Source organism: Passer domesticus, chromosome 3 (genome assembly GCF_036417665.1).
Source record: "Passer domesticus isolate bPasDom1 chromosome 3, bPasDom1.hap1, whole genome shotgun sequence".
Classification (NCBI taxonomy): Eukaryota; Metazoa; Chordata; class Aves; order Passeriformes; family Passeridae; genus Passer; species Passer domesticus.
The window spans coordinates 12,416,109-12,425,513 of NC_087476.1; the positions used below are offsets into that span (position 1 = coordinate 12,416,109).

Sequence of the window (9,405 nt, forward strand, 5' to 3'; positions counted from 1 at the left end):
TTTGGTTTTTTTTTCAATGAAGAAAGCCTTCTGGTGGGCTAAATAGGGTAAGGTTTCTCAGGGCCTCGTGTTTTTGGGAAGAATCTGATATGACACACATGTGATAATTTTTCTATCCTAGTTAATGAATGCCTATAAAGCACAGGTATGGGTGACTTCTGTTAGCTTAGCTCATACCTGCTGTTCACCCGTGTCTGTAGTGCTGAAATGCAGACAGTGGATATGTATGAGTCAGGCTGTGCTACTTGCCTTCCCAAGACCTCATTAGCCACAAGAGCCATTTGCTGGCCATTAATTCATTAATCATTTTCTAGTTTAAAAGACTGTTTCAGAGGGAAAAAATAACTCTTTCTACACCACTTGCTCTTATGTGTTCTACACTTAAGGATGACAGAATTCAGATTTCATTTATTTACACACCCATTTTCTAACTCCTTGAGTTCTGGAGTTTGCCAGAGTAAGAGGCTATCTCAGCTCTTTGGCATGTGTTAATGCCTTCCATATGAGAAAGAGGGCACATTTCTTAGATTCTAAGACAGAGTGCTTAGCCATTAGAAGAGACTCCTAGTATTTCCTGGGCTTATCAAGTAAAGGCTATAAACCTTGACAAAAGTTGTGCTATAGTCAGATACAAGTTACTGGTCTCTACAGTATTAAGTAGAAAATATTATTTGACTAGATACATAGAATGCCCAAGTTGGAAGGGAACATAAGGGAACATCTCGTTCCAACCCCCTCATCATGGGCAGGGGCACCTTCCAGCAGACCAAGTGGCTCAGAAGCCCATCCAGTGGGCTTGAACTGGACTTCCAGGTCCCCAGGGTGGGACATCCACAACTTCTCTGCGAATCCTGTTCCAGTGCCTCACCACCCTTGTGGTAAAGAATTTCCTTCTAATACCTAACCTAAACCTACCCTCTTGCAACTGCCTCCTACATTCTTAAAATTGGTGAATGTATGAAATCAGGATTTGAATATATAAAGCCTAAATTCTACACATGATTTCTATATAGGATGTCTGACAATACAATTTGTAAGTTGTTTTTTGAAGGGATATAACTAAAGAGGGGTTTAACATTTAATCACTGAAATTTATCATAAATATTTCACGATTGTATGTTAGTGTTTAAATGTTTATGGAAGCAGAAGATCTCTAACACAAGAAATTGGGCTTGTACTTAAAGCCCTCACACAAGACATTGGGGATCTACTTTTAAATATCCACTCCAAGTCAGATGGTTGAAAAATATTTGAAAGCTAAATATTTGATTTTCTTATATTTCAAAACCAGGAAAGAAATTATTTTCTTACTAAACAAAAATTATTTATGTCCCTTGTCTCTCAGAAAAAATTTATAACAAAATAAAAATATTTAATTTCACAGATCTATGGAATTTTGCTTGGTTGACTTAGGCATCATGTAGCTACTAATTTTTTTTCTGTAGAAGTGTCCATTTAAAAAAGAATCTGTCTTATTCTACTTGCTATATTTTATTGCCAAAATAATGATCAAACTAAATGATCAAGCTTAGCCCAGCATCTCTTCTCTGACAGTGGCCAATGCTTCAGACAAAGATGTAAGAAAATCAATGGTCAGTTATGCTACAACACTCTCAAAGTGAAAGATTTTTTCCCTCTCATTAGTTAGTAGCAAGTAGTAATTTGCTCTTTTATGTCCCTTACATATATGTATATAACATATCTTGTCTGATGTATCTGTGAGGTTCCTAGTCACCATTCAGAGCTTTATACTCCGTAAAAATTCTGTTATGTACCCAATGCTGACATGTGGCAATTAGTTCCACAAATAACTTATATATGCTGAAAACAAGATATTTCCCTTTTATCAAACAAAAAAAAATGTGGCCTTTCAATTTAAGTGCACTTCCTTTTTGGTTTGAAGATGTAGTAAGAGCATTGAGAAAATACACTGATGGCAGAGGCAGTAGTGGTCAGTCTGGATTTGATTTAGGCCTTTGTTCCTGATTTAGGAAGCTTTAGCCATGACTGGACCAGAAATACAGGTTCTTACTAACTTTTTGGGTGTTTTGTACACCACAATCACTCCACTTCTGTCAAATGATATAAATTTAAGGTTCAGACAGCAATGTCCTTTGGTACCAATGGTAAAAGCAAGAAGGTGATGCAAAAAAGCACATTCTAAACCTTATAGGTGAGGGAATGAATTAAGCTTATGTTCCCTGTTCTCTCAGAGCATCTTAGGTCATGTTGTGAAGAAAAAAATGGAGGAAAACCTAATTGTGAATATATTCATGTTTGTAACTTATTTATACCTTAAATTTTGAACAATACTAAAGCCACATTTTTATTGTATTTCAAGCAACACACATAATTTCTCTCACTAAATGGAAATATTATCATAGATCTACTGTACAGAGTTAGTAATAATGTATATTTTCAAGGTGTGATTCTCATGGAGCAGGAGACCATGGATAAAGAATGCACTTTGAATACACAGTATGATCAGTGGCATAATAATTGATACCTGTTTTCTTGTATGCTCTTCCATGTATAGTCTTTATGGGCACACAAGTGTCTTTGTAGTCCCAGAAGTGCTGAGAAGCAATGAGTGAGTTTCAGGTATGTAGGAGGAACTTTCTAGGCACAGACAGGAGGGACATTTGCATTCTTATGGGTCTCTCAAGGGGAACATTGTGTAATATTTTAAAAGGCCATACTTTTCCTCTCTTCACATGGTTTTGTTTTGTGGGGTTTTCTTGGATGTGAAAAAAGAGGAAATGTCTAAATAGTTAAACTGACTAGATACAGAGAGACAGATGTGTAGGCTTTGGGTCCCATTTGAGGTACCTAAATAGGGGGCCAGATTCTTTAAAATCTTGCATGTGTCATGCCCTGCTAAGACCACTTTGCTGGGAGCAATGGCAGCTGCTGCATGCCAGCCCTTTCCAGAACCTGGTCTTTGTGCCCCATCAATTTCAGTTCTCCTCCTATATGGGCAATTAATGAATTCATTTTCACTGATATTCCCCTTTTCCCTGGGGGCCTTTGGCAGTCACTGAGAGAGAAAAGTAACATTTCCTAAGAGTAATTACAGAAACCACTGACAATGACTTAGGAATAGCTGTGCTACTTGACCCAGCTTTGAATTTATTATTCACACAACTAAAAAGAGTTGTTGAGGTCTCGAACTCTCAAACAACCTTCTGCTGGTTCCCAGCCTCCAAACCTGGATTACTTTCCTCTGTTGCCTTCTGGGTTACTGGTCCTGTATGAAATTGATATGAAATTGGTGCACATAAAACTGAACCTTCTTCATAAAGGGGGATACGAAGCAGACTTTTTTACCTTCCTCTGAGGAAAGCAGAGCTCTTCTGAGCTCTGCACTTAAGCTTCATAAAGGAGGGGCCTAGCCACCATCAGTGGACTCTGGTTACAATAGGATTAGACAAAAAGCCACTACAAAAGATGCAGAATATAATGATACTCCTGATGCTTTCACTTTTGATGCCTTAAAAGCTGTCTTTGCATTATATGCTGCTGGCTCCATTGCACACTCTGGGGCATTGGGGTAAGTGAACATGCAAGGAAAAGGAAAATCAATCTCCAGCCACAGATAATGGAACTACTGGTGCAGATGGTCACTAAACACTAGTGGTTTATAGCCTTCACTCTAGGGCTTGAGTTGCTCAGATGATTCCCTGTGGAAAAGGAGAAAACTTATGAAAAAATATGGAATATCCTTCTCCTTTGGATCATATATATTTCATTGCACTTACTTTATAGCATTTGATTGCAGCCTGCTCTGCATTCGCCACTTGATGCAAAATTGGGAGGGTCTCCGTTTTGTTTGTTTTAATTCCATGTTCAGTCACTGCTGCTTTTAGGTCTCAGATACCACAGTTTGTGCTGGAAAGTGTCAAACACAGAGCCAATGTCCATGATGATGGATTGCAATGTTGTGTGAGTTACACAGGAGAGCGCCATTGTGTGCAGTTTTTCATGTAATTAGCCAGGAAACAGATCTTGTTGGGCACGTACAGCCTTTGGAAACAGAATTTTTATCCTTGCAACTGACCCTGACCAGAGGTATCACCAAGGTTTCATCAACCACAGCAACAATAAATGCTCATGATTTTTTGTATAGGAAAAAGATCAGAACTTAATGAGCACCACTCTGTATGGTTTAAACAAGTGAAATACATATTCAGGAAAACCAGACAAATTTAAAAACACATTTCCATTTCTCCACTTAGCCAACCTGATAATTTGAGTTCTTAAGAATAAAATTCAATATCCAAATTCCTTTCGGCTTCCAGTGACTTATTCTTTACCCAAGCATGCTTATCTATTAATGAATCTAAGGTTTTCCACCTGGTTTTTAGAATGGCATTTTCAAAACCACTCAGTTATTTCATTAATAGCAGAGATGACACTTCTGTAGTGATCTTTGAAAAACCCAGCTCCTGGGTTTTTGTCCTGGGTGAAAGCAGGGAAGAAGGATAAGAAGATGAGTAAGATTTAAAAAAATAATGGAAGATATATTCAGAGGACATATTTCTGCAGATTTTTAAGCTTTTAAACTTCCCCTAAATTTTGAAAAGTTTTCAATCTTCTTACAGTTTTTACAACCATCACTACATGTATTTTTTCATGCAGTGGACATGGAAGTAACTCATGGAATAACAGGAATAATTGAATTAAATGTATAACTATATTTTTCTGGTTAAAGTAAATGAAATTCTCTATATTTTGTCATATCACATGTTATATTAATGATTACAAGAACAATAGTTACAGAGCTATGCTGATTGCTGATTTGTATTTTCAATTTCATATGGGATTTCTGTGGAAACAAAACTATTTGCTAAATTATTTTACTTTTGCTATGCAATTTGCATTTATTTTAATATTTAGGCTTCTTTAATTTTTACAGACTTTTAGAATTAAATTATGGATTTTTGAATGCATATATTCAACATTTTTTTTCTTTAATGGTTCTTAAAATAAAAATATTCAGGAATGAATTTATATAGATTCTTTTCACTATTTTTATTTAGAATTTGTTAATACACAAGTCTTGTCAGGCTCTGGGTAACTCAGCCTTACAGTTTTGGAAGGCTTGTCTGTTTTTTTTTTGTCTTCTGACATTGGGGTTTTCTGGGCATCATTTTACACAGATCAATGCAAACCTGTGCTCAAACACAGCTGTAGGGAAGAAACCTCATAAGATTTCGGTAGGTTTTTCTACATGGGGGATGGAGAATGAGAATCCTTGAGGGAGCAATTCAAAAGTGAGGAGCTTTTCCCTTTCTTCTCCCCTCATCAAAGTATTACTGGAAAATCAAGAGAGTCTAAAAAAAAATCAATAGTAGTGGTCAAAAGCCTAAAAATTATTTCTCACCAAAAGTAATTAAAAACCCATAGATATTTTAAAAAGACACAAATCAGCGGGAACATGGTGAAGTTATATGTTCTGAAAATCAAAATTATCTGAAAATAAAAGTCCAGGGAAGATGAATAGGAACTTCTGTTTCCTGAAATATGAAGAAGGATGTATAAAGGATGGGAAATTCAAACCAGAAGCACCAAAATGTTTTTCCATGCAGCTTTGTGATTAAACAGTGGAATGTAGAAAGTAGATGAGACCAAGATCTTGGCCAGGTTAAAAAATGGCTGTGCATTTATATGACTGCCAGGACCTCAATTAAGAAAAATGAATAGTTCCAAAGGATTTTTAAAGCATTCTTAAACCTGTTTGAAGACAGAATGAGGTGTTGCTGGGGCTGTTTTATTCCCTGTATGCTGGCTACAGAATTTTGCTAAGCCTTACATGGCAACAGTTTTAGTCTGATGGAAAAGGTGCATTGGCATAAGCAAATAGGTCTGGCACTGTGCCTGTGCTTAATTTCTAAATAAATGCATAAAATTTCAGATACTTGTATTTGCTGAGATGTGAGCATTGGCCCCAACATAACACGACCCTCTTTGTGCATTGGATTCCTCCAGTTTCTCCCCTTGCAGAGTTTCTCACATGCTGCTACTTCACTTTAGAAGTTTGAGGAAGGAAAGGAAACATCTGGAGCAAAGGCAGAGGGTAAAGAGGTTAACAACTGATGGAAAATAGAGTACTTACCTCCAGTTCAGTAGCCACAAGAACTCCGCTAGTTCTGCATTCCTTTCCACAGGAAAGACTCACACATGTGATCACACAACTATCAGTGTTTGGTGTCAAAATGCCAAACCTCTTTCGCTTTCTTTTAACAATCTGGATGTTAATTTTTTTTTGTGTATGTAGGACCCAGCTAAGTGATTCAAGGCTGATGCACTACTTAGTGAGTGGCAAAAGAATTCTGCTCTCTGTTTGAAGTGGGAGCTCAGCAGTCCCAAGGGTGCAAAAGCAATAAACTGGCAGAAACACTCTTTTTAACTGCATCCCCCAAAGCTGGCAATGAGCCCTCTGAGTGGTCCAGTTGATGCTATTAGTTAATAAAACAATGCCAATTACAACATTAATTTATAACACTTATCATTGGGATAACCCTCTGTGATAGGTCTCTACTGGTATTTGATTTTGGTAGTGAGAATAAACTCCCCTTGTGTTAAGTGATATTAGAGCTAAAACCTTTTTCCTTTTTTTCAGGAAGCTATGCAATCACTTTGGCTTCAAGGCACTGCTTTCTCTGCCTAGAGGAAGTTTTACATGGTCCCACATTCTTTAGATTCTTTGGAAGAGTTGAAAATTATAACATAGCATAATTTTAAAAAGAGATGCCTTTTAGACAAACTGCAGTACATTATAGACTCTGACTCAGTTTTGATTCCAAAATATCCCTTCTTTTAGCACATTAACTTTGTCAGCTCTGTGTTTTGCTAAGGCAGTCAGGCTGCTCTAGATTTATATTCCCCTCTGAAATCAATAAAATAGTAATGAAGCAACAGTGGACACAGTCAGGGCCTTGCAACAGAGATTCAGACCCCATGCTGGGTTAATGTACTACGAGATTTTGCAGCAGCCAGATATTCATTTAATGAATTTCCTCTTTCTTTCCCCCTTTTTTTCCTGAACACCCTCCCATTTCAGTTTGCTGCCCTTGCTCTTGTGTGCTTGCTCCCTTTCATGTGACAGCAAGTTGAACTTTACCAGCTGAACTTTACCAGTTATAAAATAGGAGATGTGAGAAAGATTGCAGGGTCAGGAGGGGCGATGAGGGGTGCTCCTGGCAGGGGGGCTCCGAGGAAGTTCCCAGTTGTGTCCGAATGGAAGTCACTGCCTGTCAGCCTGCTGAGGTGTGTGCTACAAATGGTATCAAACCCCCAGTGCCAGCAGGGATGTGGCTTAGAGGAAAGGTCCCACCAATATTTTTGCATCTCATGAAGTGTTCTGGGACAAACAATAATAAGTCTTATTACTACAATGCAAGAGTAACAGTCACTGCTGCTATACTAAGGTTGAATACAATCTTGTATTGTCTCTCCTTGCCTGAAGTGACTTTAAACTCAAGGAAAATACGGTTTCTTAGGCTTCTCAGCTGAAAACCTTCAAACAAGGGTCATGTCCTTAGGTGCATTTCATTTTGCTAGATATATTGGGCATCAAAAAGAGTCAAAGAATTTATGATTTTATGTGACAGTGAAAATTTCTATTTTGAGAAGTGCCATTTCCTCTCTGGAAAAGGAGAAGAAAAGAAAAATTCCTGTTTCCAAAAATACTCAGAAAGCTTCTGCTGTGTGATCTGCTACAACTGTATTCTTGCCAGCTCTATAACATTTCCATGTTTTGTTCCTATGTATGGAACATCTCTGAATGCTGGGTGTAATCTAAGGCACAGCAACAGAGCAATCCTGCCTTGTGTGCTGGGACTCTGACACATCAGGGTGCATTTGGACATGCAGTCCACACACCAGCCACCACATCTGCACTTGCAGAGCAAATCCCACATTATTTGTGATTGTTCTGGAGGCCTCTGGTAGATATTTCTTTTTGCCTAAAAAATGGCAGCTGGAGAGGTAGGGTCCACTTCTGAATTTTAAAAAGTTGGCAAGCATGATAGATTTGCTGAAATGCCAAAGCATGTAAGCAGCACATGGGTGAGTGTAAAGTGTTTGGCATTGTCTTTGCATCTTCTTCTAAGCTTGTGTGCACTGCTCACCTGGCTGGGAGAGCCCAGCCCTGGTGCTCTGGGACCACCTGCACAAGTTCCTGCCACTCAAGTCCATCTTTGAAAATATGAAATATACTGCTCTCATAACAGGTCTACTTCGGATATTCGCAGCAGTCAAAACAGGTTCTTAAAACTTGACTGCTGACCTCAGAAATAGCTTTGAAAGCACAGCACTAGTTCAGTTGTCCAGGGCATAAAAAGTGTGTGCTATTAAATGGTCTACGAGTAACCTTTTGCATGGACCTATTTCTACCAACACAGAAAAAAAAAAAAATCATTAGGGTTAATTGTTGTCAAGCACACTCTATTGTTTTATCATCATTGATGTTTTTTGTAGCCTTAAATTCCATTGTGTCATCTAGTTTTACTTATTTTTCTTTACATACACTTTTGAAATGCAACACGGCAGTCTGCACTGGATTGTTAGTGAGGATGAAGTTAGTGAGATTGTTAGTGAGAATTGAGTCTTCATTTCTTTCATATGGATTAGGACCAGAGAGAACTGAATTTTCAGAGAGGAGAGCCAAGGGATAGAAATCATCTTCTAAAATTATCTTTTTTCTTTCTACTTGCAGTAAAGGAAGTAATTCTGGCAACTAAGTTTTCTAAATATGACAGGAATAGTAGAGAGCCAGGAGAACAAAATTATGTTGGTAAACTTACTAGGTAAGCACCTGTACTCAATGTTTTCTTGTTAAGTATTTACTCACCATCTTATGTCAGACTAATTCCTTATTGGAGGCAGGTGTTTAACAGGAGAAAAATAATTTTTCCCTATGAAATTCAGTGTTTACCTGGGAAGTGCAAGATCTGGATCTGGCATCTTCTCTGTCCCTCCTACTGTACAACTGGCCAGGAAAACATCAGGGGGGAGCACTAAGTGAAAGTGCATCTGACTGTAACACATAAAACACCTGTGTAGGGTGCTTTTCCTTATGCTGCTTATATTCATTTTAATCTATGAAAATAAAATGAAAAATGCATGAGGAGTCTGTTGAGCAAGACAAGATTCCCTCTTCTTTTCTTAGGTCAAAGTAGAGGAACCAGAATAGTCTCTTGGGCTCACAGTGGGTTATTCAGGGTGGAAATTTTAAAAAAGTTCCTGAGAATCTACCCTTTCTGTTGGCATTTAACTGCATATAATTTTATTTCATTTGTGTCTCCCTATCTATGTGTGCAACACCGGAATGCAACTGGGATAAATTTTAAAATAGGTAAGGTAAATGACATTTTGATAAAAGTCAAACTCTGCCTAAATATA

General features: G+C 37.9%; 1 long non-coding RNA gene across 1 annotated transcript; it reads right to left on the reverse strand.

Moving 5' to 3' along the window:
- Positions 1-3,141: 3,141 nt before the first annotated feature.
- LOC135297906 (uncharacterized) lies at positions 3,142-6,303 on the reverse strand. Its single transcript, XR_010359834.1, has 3 exons — positions 6,116-6,303; positions 3,759-3,888; positions 3,142-3,680 (listed from the first exon to the last, which is right to left on the reverse strand). It is a non-coding gene; the product is annotated as an uncharacterized LOC135297906 (long non-coding RNA).
- Positions 6,304-9,405: the final 3,102 nt, after the last annotated feature.